General features: G+C 36.7%; 1 non-coding gene across 1 annotated transcript; it reads left to right on the top strand.

Annotated features, from left to right (window-relative positions):
• Positions 1-8,558: 8,558 nt before the first annotated feature.
• LOC145522143 (18S ribosomal RNA) lies at positions 8,559-8,708 on the top strand. Its single transcript, XR_014065953.1, has one exon. It is a non-coding gene; the product is annotated as an 18S ribosomal RNA (ribosomal RNA).
• The last annotated feature ends 2,011 nt before the right edge of the window (positions 8,709-10,719 follow it).

Here is a 10,719-nt window from a genome sequence, read left to right as displayed (position 1 = left end):
ATATTCAGTAGAGAAAAATCAAACTCGTAAAATAATGTATTTATGTGATTTCTAATGTTTATCTGCAGTTTACCTCTGGATGGCATTGTAAGGGAGAATTTTCCTTTTCTTATTTTTCTGTTAGAGCTGGGTAAGGGGTTTAAAGGTGAACCATGAGGGAAATTTAATTTTAAAGATGTATGGGAATCAATGCTTTCAAAACAAAATTTAAAATATACTTTGCCATGCCTTTTTATGCTGTACCAAATCCATCATTTATAAAGCTACTGATTTTGACAGTGCCTCTCTGCAACATAGGACATAACGCAGAGCAATCAAAAGGCATTTTAATTTTTAAAATGCTCTCATCTGCTTTTCCATTGCCTTTGGTAGCTTATACAATTTTAGAACACATGTCGCATGCCAAGTTGTCTGGCTTTATCTTTTCTGTTGAGGAAAAATGTCACCACAGCAATGTTGACTATTAGTTGGAAATGGAGATTTTCCATGGATCAGACTTACTGTGGATATCAGAATATTAGCAATGATAATTATTATATAACAATAATTGCTACATTTAAGTACTTTTTATATGCTAAGCAGCTTGCCAAACGCTTTACATACATTATCACATTTTTATCTTCAAAGCAGCCTTACAAACTTGTAATCAGTATACACCTTTTATAAATCAGAAAAGTGAGACTCAAGTAACTTGTGCAAGGCTCGTGATCTTAATGGTGAACAATGGAAGGACCAAACAACTGGGGGAAGCTCCATAGTCTAGAATGCGTGCATGCGTGCTAAGTCGCTTCAGTTGTGTCTGACTCTGTGTGACCCCATGGACTGTAGCCCACCAGGCTCCTCTGTCCATGGGGTTCTCCAGGCAAGAATACTGGAGTGGGTTGACACGCCCTCCTCCAGAGGGAATCTTCCCATCTCAGAGATCAAGCCTGCGTCTCTTAGGTCTCCTGCATTGGCAGGTGGGTTCTTGACTACTAGCGCCACCTGGGAAGCCCCCATAGTCTGGAGAGGGTGTATAATTTCCTGAACATTTTGGGGATGGAATCAGAAGGTCATTAACTAAATGAGATCTTCAGGCCTCTCCTAGAAAGAGGCTGAATGAACCCTGACACGAATCTAAAGCAGCTTTGGTCTTCTGGATTCTCTTTCACTGGGATAGGACCCTAGTAATTAACTCCTGTTTTCATCCTGGCCTGAGCCTGACACCAATACAGAAACATTCTCCTTACTGTCTTTGGAGCGGCATTCATACCTCTCCTTTGTCCAGAATGTGACTGCAGTCTAAAATCAAAGTCATTCATATAGAGATGAGTTTGGGAAGATATAAAATAAAATATTATGCAAAGAAATAATCATCTCTGTTTACATAAGCACATTTACTATCTTAAGTGAAATTTGTATTAAATCTGAAATCCTTATTACTCATTGCCATAGGGTTTCAACTTACTGCATTTATGAATTTTACTAATAGGATCTCGTCTCTCATTTTGATGAATTAAAATGTTGTGAACAAATATTATTGCCCTTCTATCACAATACATATGGCTGAGGCAAACTTAGGAAAAAATATTCTGGGATGTTTTAAGTCTGACATTTAGAAACTGGGTGGCACATAAGAAATACTGCCAAGGTGACATCATATTTCCTACTGATGCTGGAAACTGATTCAAATAGCAAACATTTAAATTCATATTTTTATATGAATGTCATTGGAGATGGCTTTGACTGCTACAAATTGATCCAGAAGTGATGGGTGAAAAATGATATTATCTAGCGTTCTTCCTTTGTGGTTGGCAGTCTCCACACTTCTCAGAGCACCATATTTGCCACCTGTCCTTGTCAGACTTGTTATAGACCAGCCAGAGTTACTACCGTTCCCTGTCAGCCACCCTTATTGTGCTGCACGTGCCATGTCTGAGGATGATGGAAATGAGACAGATATGCTGGGGTTTTTGCATTAGGGAGGCAGTTCCTGAATGACAAGGCTATTTGTGTACCAAGCGCATAAATATTGCCTGATGATGTCTGAGTTCACATGGATTCACCTTAGAAAACTTGCATAAATGCCAGAGAATTAATTGCATTGCTTAGACTTATGGCAAATCGATTAAGATGATGGCTATATTTTGAGGAATTTTAGGCTCTCCTTATTAGCTGTACTCTGCAGGGTGTAAATGCATTTTTGGCAATTATCAGGATTATGTTGTTTTGAAGTTTTACAGTTAAGTGTATTTTACTCTTCTATAATATATTTCAGGATTTTTATATTTCAGTTTCAAGTGATCTATTATTTAAAGGCAACAAATTGGAAATAATGATTAAAATGTTGCCTATATTCTGGATTTCTTTAGATTTCATACATTTCCACTTATCATAATGAGCTGTCAAATTTATATGGCCTGTTTATTTTAGATCTTAAAACCCCTCCCTTTTGTTCAGATATGTAAAGCTAATAAATATTTGAGAATTAACTGGAAGTCTCATAATTTTTCTGAAAACTTTGTGATGCTATAACCCCAGCGTTACAGGGTTGTAAAAAATGCTGTTGTTAAACTGAGACCCAGTCTGGGGTATGAAATAAATTTCATTTCTGTCTTCACATTCAGTCTTTCAGTACCTACAATCTAAATTTGTGATTATCTGGTTGTCATGTATCCCTGTTTTAATGACTGATTAATAAGAATGACTATTAGTTAATAAGATTGATGGCCTTTGTGACTATCGTTTGATATCATGAACGCTATTGAAGGTAGCATTGGTGTGTAAGTATTTCTTTCTTCTTAAATTGACTATTATAGCATCTCTGAGCACTTAGGTTGCTTTTTGGAGAAAATGCTAATAAGCAGAATCTAGCCTCAGGGTGCCTGCCTTACAAATTACAGCACGAGCCATTTAAGGAGCAGTTGTTAATGGACTGGAAGGATTTGCGTTTCTCATCAGGTGCCCTGTTGACTCCCTGTGTCTGTATCACCCCTGTGCTTGTAAAGCCTGGGGGTTCCTAGCTCCTCTGCGATGCATCATTTGGAGCTGGACATTTCCACCACATACGCCCCCAGGTGATGGGCACTTAAGTTTGAGAATAGCTGATGTCTTACAGTAGCCTCCTTCTCAATTGAATACATTTTGTCACACTGGCATTATAAATACCTTTGTGATTTCTGGCACCTATAGCAAAAAAAAAAAAAAAAAAATGAAAGAAAGAAAAGAGAGAAATTGAGATTTTAATTTTCTTTCTAGATCATAATAATTAGATCTAAATTTAATTATTTATCTTCTTTCTGATGTTTTATTTCTTCTCTTTAAAGTGATACTCTTAATATGTTATTTAATTTTTGATGGGGGAGCATGATGGACTGCTTTAGCCATCTAAGAAAGTCGTGGAACCTCTGTCCAGAAAAATGCCCGTCGAATATTCACATACAATCTCAGGGGTTTACGGAACACTTGGAGGTCATCAGCATTCATAAAATATTAATAAGAATCCCTGCACCAGTAGGATCTACCTCATTATCAATATAAAACAAGTCTGTGATTTAGAGATTTATTTTTTTGCACATGTAATCATTGTTGAACAGTGCAACCAAGGGCTCTTCAATGTGTTAGATTATTTACTTGTAGTCACTGATGGTTCCTGAGGAGCTATAAGCATGTAAAGTTGTAATCATGAAATTAAAAAAAAAAAAAGTTACCGTTCTTTAGATAATTCATAGTAGCATCAATGTATCAGTGCAGTTACATTTACTTAGTAGGCCATCGGAATTTCAAAAAATCTTTTCTTAAGTTTGTAGAAAGTCCAAAGAAAATTTTATATTATATCAGAGTATACTGTCACATCGACGTGGGTGTAACTCATAAGACCTTGTAATACATTTTTACATGGGAAGATATATTTTTCAGTTCTTTTGGACAGATACCCAGAAATGGGACTTCTGGATCATATGGTAGTTCTATTTTTAATTTCTTGTGGATTCTTCATACTGTTTTCCATGGCAGCTGCACCGTTTTACATTCCCCTCAACAGCGAGCAAGGGTTCTAATTTCTTTAGAAGTGTCTAGAAATATCTTTTGGTACATTGCTGCCTTCTATTTTCTAATTAAAAATATCTGCCTCTATGTTCTCTGAATCTATAAATCAGAAAATTTATTATGTATTCACTATTATCAGTTTTTGATATCATATTTATACTTGCCTTTAAAAATTGAGGGGTTATTTGTTTTGTATTTTTCTATGGACTAGATGCTTTGAATAATTTTGGAATTCCATGGTCCTTAAAGGTTGCAATAGAATTCTTCTCTGAAAAATAAAAGATGACATTCTTATGTTCAGCAATTTATGTAACATAGGACAAGACACATAGTTATCCATTATAGCTCTTCTAAAGGTTCAACATGCTTAATAAAGACGTGTTTAAATGAATGTTTCTTAGGAAAAATAGACACACGTATCAGAGAACACAGAGATATCTGTTGTATTCATCAGACACACTGCAGGCCAGAAGATCAAAGCTTCTGCTTTCATAATTTCATTTAACCTCTCCAAAATGCAGTCAGCTGCCCCATATGTCAGTACAATTGTATTTGAAGAGTGAGAATGACACAGATTATTGGCCTGACAAGGCTAAGCTGCTAAACAAAGACGTATCAGGTTTATCTGATGACTTGGAAAGAGAGTATGAATGTGTTGTTTCTTCTGTCCTTTTGAGAGTGCATTAAGGAGACAGGAAACTGATACATGATAAGTATCCACTCATGGAAAGAAAGGAATTTAAATGTGTTTCCACATGTTATGAACTAAACTGTCCTTTCTAGCATTAGCTTTTGAATTTTCTAAACTTATCATACAGATATGAAAATTGAGGTCAAAAATATTTAAGGAGAAATATAATTTGCCCAAATACATGTGTACATGTGAAGAGGAGGATACCATGTGGTTATGAACGTGGAGAGATCAACCCTGAATATTCATTGGAAGGACTGAGGCTGAAGCTGAAAATCCAATACTTTGGCCACCTGATGCGAAAAACTGACTCATTGGAAAAGACCCTGATGCTGGGAAAGATTGAAGGCACGAGGAAAAGGAGACGACAGAGCATCGATGAGGTGGTTGGATGGCATCACCGACTCAATGGACATGAGTTTCAGCAAACTCCGGGAGATAGTGAAGGACAGGAAAGCCTGGTGTGCTGCAGTCCATGGGGTCGCAAAGAGTCCAACATGGCTTAGTGACTGAACAATAACGATGACATGGAGTTACAGAGGAACACAGGTTAGATCTTATTAAAGCATAAAGTATTGCATTTAGAGCTATACAGATAGTTCTGACCTTGGAAGAAGGGCAGAAGAAGCTTGAAGATCTAAGCTAATGGACTTCAAGTCAGACTTCGTGGATCAAAATAAGAGCATGGTGGGCCAGTATCAAAAAATAATGAGCAATGAGCAGAAAATGAGTTTTACACTCTATTGAAGAGGCAGGATTGTGGAGGCAGCTGAGATCAGTATCAGGAAATTCTGGAAAACAGTGAGTGTTGTGCTAGAGGCTTTAATGACAGCAGGGCTGAAGAAGCAGTCTGGTAATGGGAATGACTCCGAGGACCCCAGATGTTCAGATAAGCGAACTCATTGTTTTGAAAGACATATTTTACCCAAAGGATAAGATTTTATCAGTAGCTTTTTAAATCATATATATGTTGTATGGTTATATATTTGTAAATTTGTTGTTATTATTTGTTTTCATTACTAGGATGCTAGTTTACTCTTTTAAACAAATGAACAAAAATATCACATAGGATGTGATGACACAGTTTAGTAAGAGCTCATTGTTGTTGAGTGATGTAAGAAATTAAATCACAAATAGAAGATATTCTTTCAAATCACTATACGAGTTAACTATCACCATGAACAGAAACATAATCTCTACATGATCAGTATACTCTTTCCATATAAATATATCTACATGGGAACCAAATCACAATCAAAAAGGTATGTGATGAGTTGAATGAATCAGTGGATTTGGTCATGACAGAAATACTTCAGTGGGCCCATTCTGTTCCAAGACGGACCGTGCCTCATGAGGTACATGACCTCATTTTAAAGAGAATGTCCAATTCAAGACTTGACACATTTCCCCAAATCTTGTCCAGCAGCATTTTTAAGAGTGTGTTGAGAAGCAATAGTTTAGCAAGTGGTTACCCTTTCATTTTGTGGTCCACCCCTACTTCATCTGTAACACTCTCCCATTCATCACTGACACAACGGTGATTAGCTAGATGTTTGCCTGTTTCCTTTTGAAAGGCAGATTTACTTACGCAAATGACCCCTTCTATTTATTTAGAGAACACAGAGTGCCTGATTTATCTTCAGTGCCGCACTGAATGCCCGGGAGAACATGGTGTCTAGTCCTGAGAATCTCACCCAGCATCAGCATCTCCGTGCCACAGACGCAAACTGGAGAAAGATCCATGTGGATAAAATGATGCATCCATCTCCCTCTGCAGATGTTTCTCTAAAATGAAAAATATGTCAGGAGGTATCCAAAAATATATATAACCTCCAGAAAAAGTAAATGGAACTAAGGCTGATTGGATTGAGAAACAACTGCACCGATTTATTCCAAATAATCTCTAGTAAACTTCCTGGAGCTTTCCATAAATGAAAACCGATCTTTCTCGCCTGTCTCTCTTCTTCACATACACTCTCCTCTCTTGTACTTTTGCTATGTAATGTTTCTTTGTCTCTAATGTAATCCAATTAGGTATTTGCCTCCTTCAGGAAGCTGATAGAAATAATAGCATTTTTGGAGCACTTGCAGTGTGCCAGCTACATTATCAGGTGTCTTCCCAAAATCTCTACTCTTTACTCTGTCCTGCCCAGGGGATATTCTTCACAAATGCCTACCGAGGAGAGTGGGGGCTTAGAAGAAGCTAGGTGGGTCCACTGACCAGCTTCTAGTCTCTGTTCTTTCCAGAACATGTTATTTCCTTTGCCTGTTAAAGTACATGGGGCAGATGATGATTTCTGTATAAGTGCTTAGTTCATAGTTACCGTCAAATCTCCTAAATCTAATGTCTACTTTTAGTAAAAACTTGTAATAAATCACATCCGGAAAAAGCAAGTATATACATGTAAACTGAAGTCAAACAAAAAAGAGGAAATTCATTTTGTTTTAGTAGCATTTCTTAGAAGTGATGAGCACAGTTTTCTAAATACTTGTTCAGGGTCTGAAATTCTATTGTGTCTATGTCCAAAATGAAGTTAATATATAAAGGACAATCATGTAAAATGTATTCTTTTTTTAAGGTTAAAATTCATGATGTACCATAATGTTAGATTTCTCATTGGTTTATAACCCTGGTAAGTTACATTATTGGAAGACATTTGGAAGTGATAAAGTAAAGGCAGAGTTTGTCATTTCCTGATAGAAACAATAACCCGAAAGTCACACTGAATTTTATTGAGGTTTAGGTAATATTAAAATAAGTATTTCTATTTCTGATTCTGTCATCTTAGGGGGGAAAATCTAGAAAATATGTCAAATAATCTTAACAGATAATTCATTTCATTATTTTTATTTATATAGAAAACACCAGAGTATGAAGTGTAACTTACAAGTTTTTTTTTTTCCCTCCAGATTGTTCTCCTATCTGGACTTTAGGTATTGTTATATCACACATTTCTGGTTAAATTTCTTTTCTGTTCTAATTTCCCTTTAATTTATTTTGATACCGATTTGCATCAAAATCTTATTTGTACTGTAACATTGCCAATTAACTGTGTATTGCAGAAGTGAAGAAAATTAAATAAATAAGGTTAACAGATTTGATATCATGCATTTGATAATTTGATGCCAATTTTAAATCTGTATATACAGGAGCAACTTTGAAATGAAATCTGTGGTTCTATTATTATTGTATTATGGTTCATTATTATTCTATTATGGTTCTATTATTTTTGTATTATTGTTCTATTATTAGTATAGCTACCTGCATCCTCCTGGAAGTTACATAGTCAAGCAGTTTTCAGTCCAAACTCTGGCTTTGTCACTTACTCCGTACCGGGCTGTGTATCTTCTCTTGGCCTCAGTTTTCTCATATGTAAAATGGAAGGATGGTTTATTCTTGTCGTGAGGAATGGATGACATGTATGAAGGTCTTAGGAGGGTTCATAGTGTTCCCTGATGAATCTTGATGTCTCATCAACACACCCTTCCCTGGTGTCTCTGTAGCCGATCCTACGCAAATCCAGTTTTCTATTCTCTATTAATTCTATTGCTCTTGTCCACTGTGATTATCATCACTTTATTGCAGACCTTTATTACTGTTTAACAGGACCATCGTTGTGTTTTAATGAGCTGTCCCATCTCCTCACTCTTGCATCTTGGTTCATCCTCTTTGTCATTGGAGTACTGTTTATAGGTTTAGTTGCTAAGTCATGTCTGACTCTTGCGACCCATGGACTGTAGCCTGCCAGATTCCTCTGTCCATGGGATTCTCCAGGCAAGAATGCTGGAGTGGGTTGCCATTTCCTTCTCCAGGGGATCTTCCCAACCCAGGAATTGATCCCGGGTCTCCTGCATTGCAGACAGATTCTTTACCAACTAAGCTACGAGGGAAGCCCCAGAGAGGGAGAGGGAGCCTGAGAAATGGCTACCACCTTCAAGGAAGGCAGCAGGCAGGCAAATTACCCACTCCTGACCCAGGGAGGTAGTGACGAAAAATAATAATACAGAGTACTATTCAGAGATAAACAGTAATACCTTTACCTTGTTCAGATTCTTTCTAATACTTTCTTTTGCCTGTTGAGTTCAAATGTAGCATCTTAGTATTCATGACCTTTTATGATTTGACCTCTCAGTCTATTCCCTACTGCTCCACTGCTTTTTCCCTGTGATCTAATAAACTTAACTTCTTTTTATTTGTACTTCTTCTTGTTCTTTACTTTTGCATTTTTTCTCTGCCTAGAGTAACCATTCTTATAATTCATTTCTCATGATCTGCTTCTGTGTTAAATCTCCCAAAACATGTAATAACATCTTCTTTGAACCTCACAGACATTGGTTTCCATCCATTTATGGCATGTATCTTATCTTTTTATAGCAGGTACTATAGTCAATCATGTATCAATCATTTTCTTCTTACTATGCTGTAAAGTTTTTGTTGAATAGAAACTTATTCTTATTTCCCATTGAGTCCATAAGAGCAACCAGGGTAATACACATAGCAGGTGGCCAAAGAATAACTTTAATTGAATAACTACATCTCAAAGCCCTCCCTTTTCTTGCCCTTAGTTCTGTGAGTTTCTGTAGATATACAAATCATAATAATAATGTAAAAAACAGCTTATAAAATGGTCATTTTCTAATGCTAGATGACCTCAGCAGGAATCTACTGGGGCAAAGGTAAAAGGTCAGAGTTCCATGGAGCTGGAGGGGAAAACACGTTGAAAAAGCTTCTAGGGTAGTAGTAAATGTTGAAGTTGAATAATGTGGGTTTTAATTTTCTAATTGTGTGATAATGATTTGGAGGCTGTCTACAGTGTCAGTGTTTGTCCTTGTTAGGTTTACAGATAATTATAACAATTAAATCCAGAGGCTGGACTTCAAACTCACTTACTTCCTCCCCTTACTTTTTTACTTTTACTGCCAAAGGACATTTCATTTTGTACTACTTTATTTTTATAGACAGAATCTATGAATTTTCCATTTGGACCTGTTGGAGGCCCTTACTCTTCATCCTCCAATTGGAGAATAAGGTGTTAAGGGATGAGCAAATCTTCTCACCCCATCTTCGAGTTTTTAGTATTGTTAGTTAAGATGTGATCAAATGATCTCACTTCTGAAACAATTTATTGCTATAGCATTAACCAGCAGAGAAGCTGATTTGTGTTCAGGCCTTCTTGGCCTGTAGGCAACACTTGGAGCAGAGTACATTCCTTGTTACCTACCTTGCCTGAAGCTCCCCTTGGGGCTAGAAGACCACCACCCCTTGTGCCCGAACTCTGTGCTAAGGCAGCAGTGCAGTGTGGTGCAGGTAAACACTCTGCCCATCTCATCGATGCAGGCTCCGTCTTCTCCTCCTGTTTCCCTTGATTTTGTCCATCTCACCTGTGGAAAAATGACACTGATTCACCAAAGCTCAATTATTGCTTCCATAGCAATAAAGATATGTCATTAATCCAACCATAGAGTTATCATGAAAGGTATGTTTAAATGAAGAAAAGACAGTTTGCATATTATATGTGCACACATTTTTACTTTCAGCTATAAAGATCAAAATATCAAAGAACATATGAGAATTTTTTAACGATAGACATCTCTTCCAGCCCGAGTTTGTGTTTTCTTTTTTTTGTTTGTTTGTTGTTTGCTTGCTTTGTTTTTTGTTTATTCCTGTTGAAAGCATGAGGAAGGCATAAAATAAAGGTTGGGAACCTGTCCATCTGGATCTCTCCAATTGCTACAGCCTGTCTTAAGCATGTAAGAAGGAGTGAGACTATAATTGGTTCCAGTGTTGTGAGCTTTATATTGTAAATAAATTGGCTGGACAAGGTGGATAACTTATAGAGTGAAATTTAATGATCCTGTCCTCTATTTTTCAAAATCAAATATATCATCTTTTCATCTCTAGATTCTTAAATTCACTCATTCACAGATATTTATTGATTGTCTTTCACAGACCAAGTACTGTTGTAGGAGTTGGAGATACCATAGTAAACAAAACTACATCC

The sequence above is a fragment of the Giraffa tippelskirchi genome, chromosome 9, assembly GCF_054371585.1.
Source record: "Giraffa tippelskirchi isolate mGirTip1 chromosome 9, T2T-mGirTip1v1.2.pri, whole genome shotgun sequence".
NCBI classification, from domain to species: Eukaryota; Metazoa; Chordata; class Mammalia; order Artiodactyla; family Giraffidae; genus Giraffa; species Giraffa tippelskirchi.
This window is presented reverse-complemented; position numbering and strand designations above follow the sequence as displayed.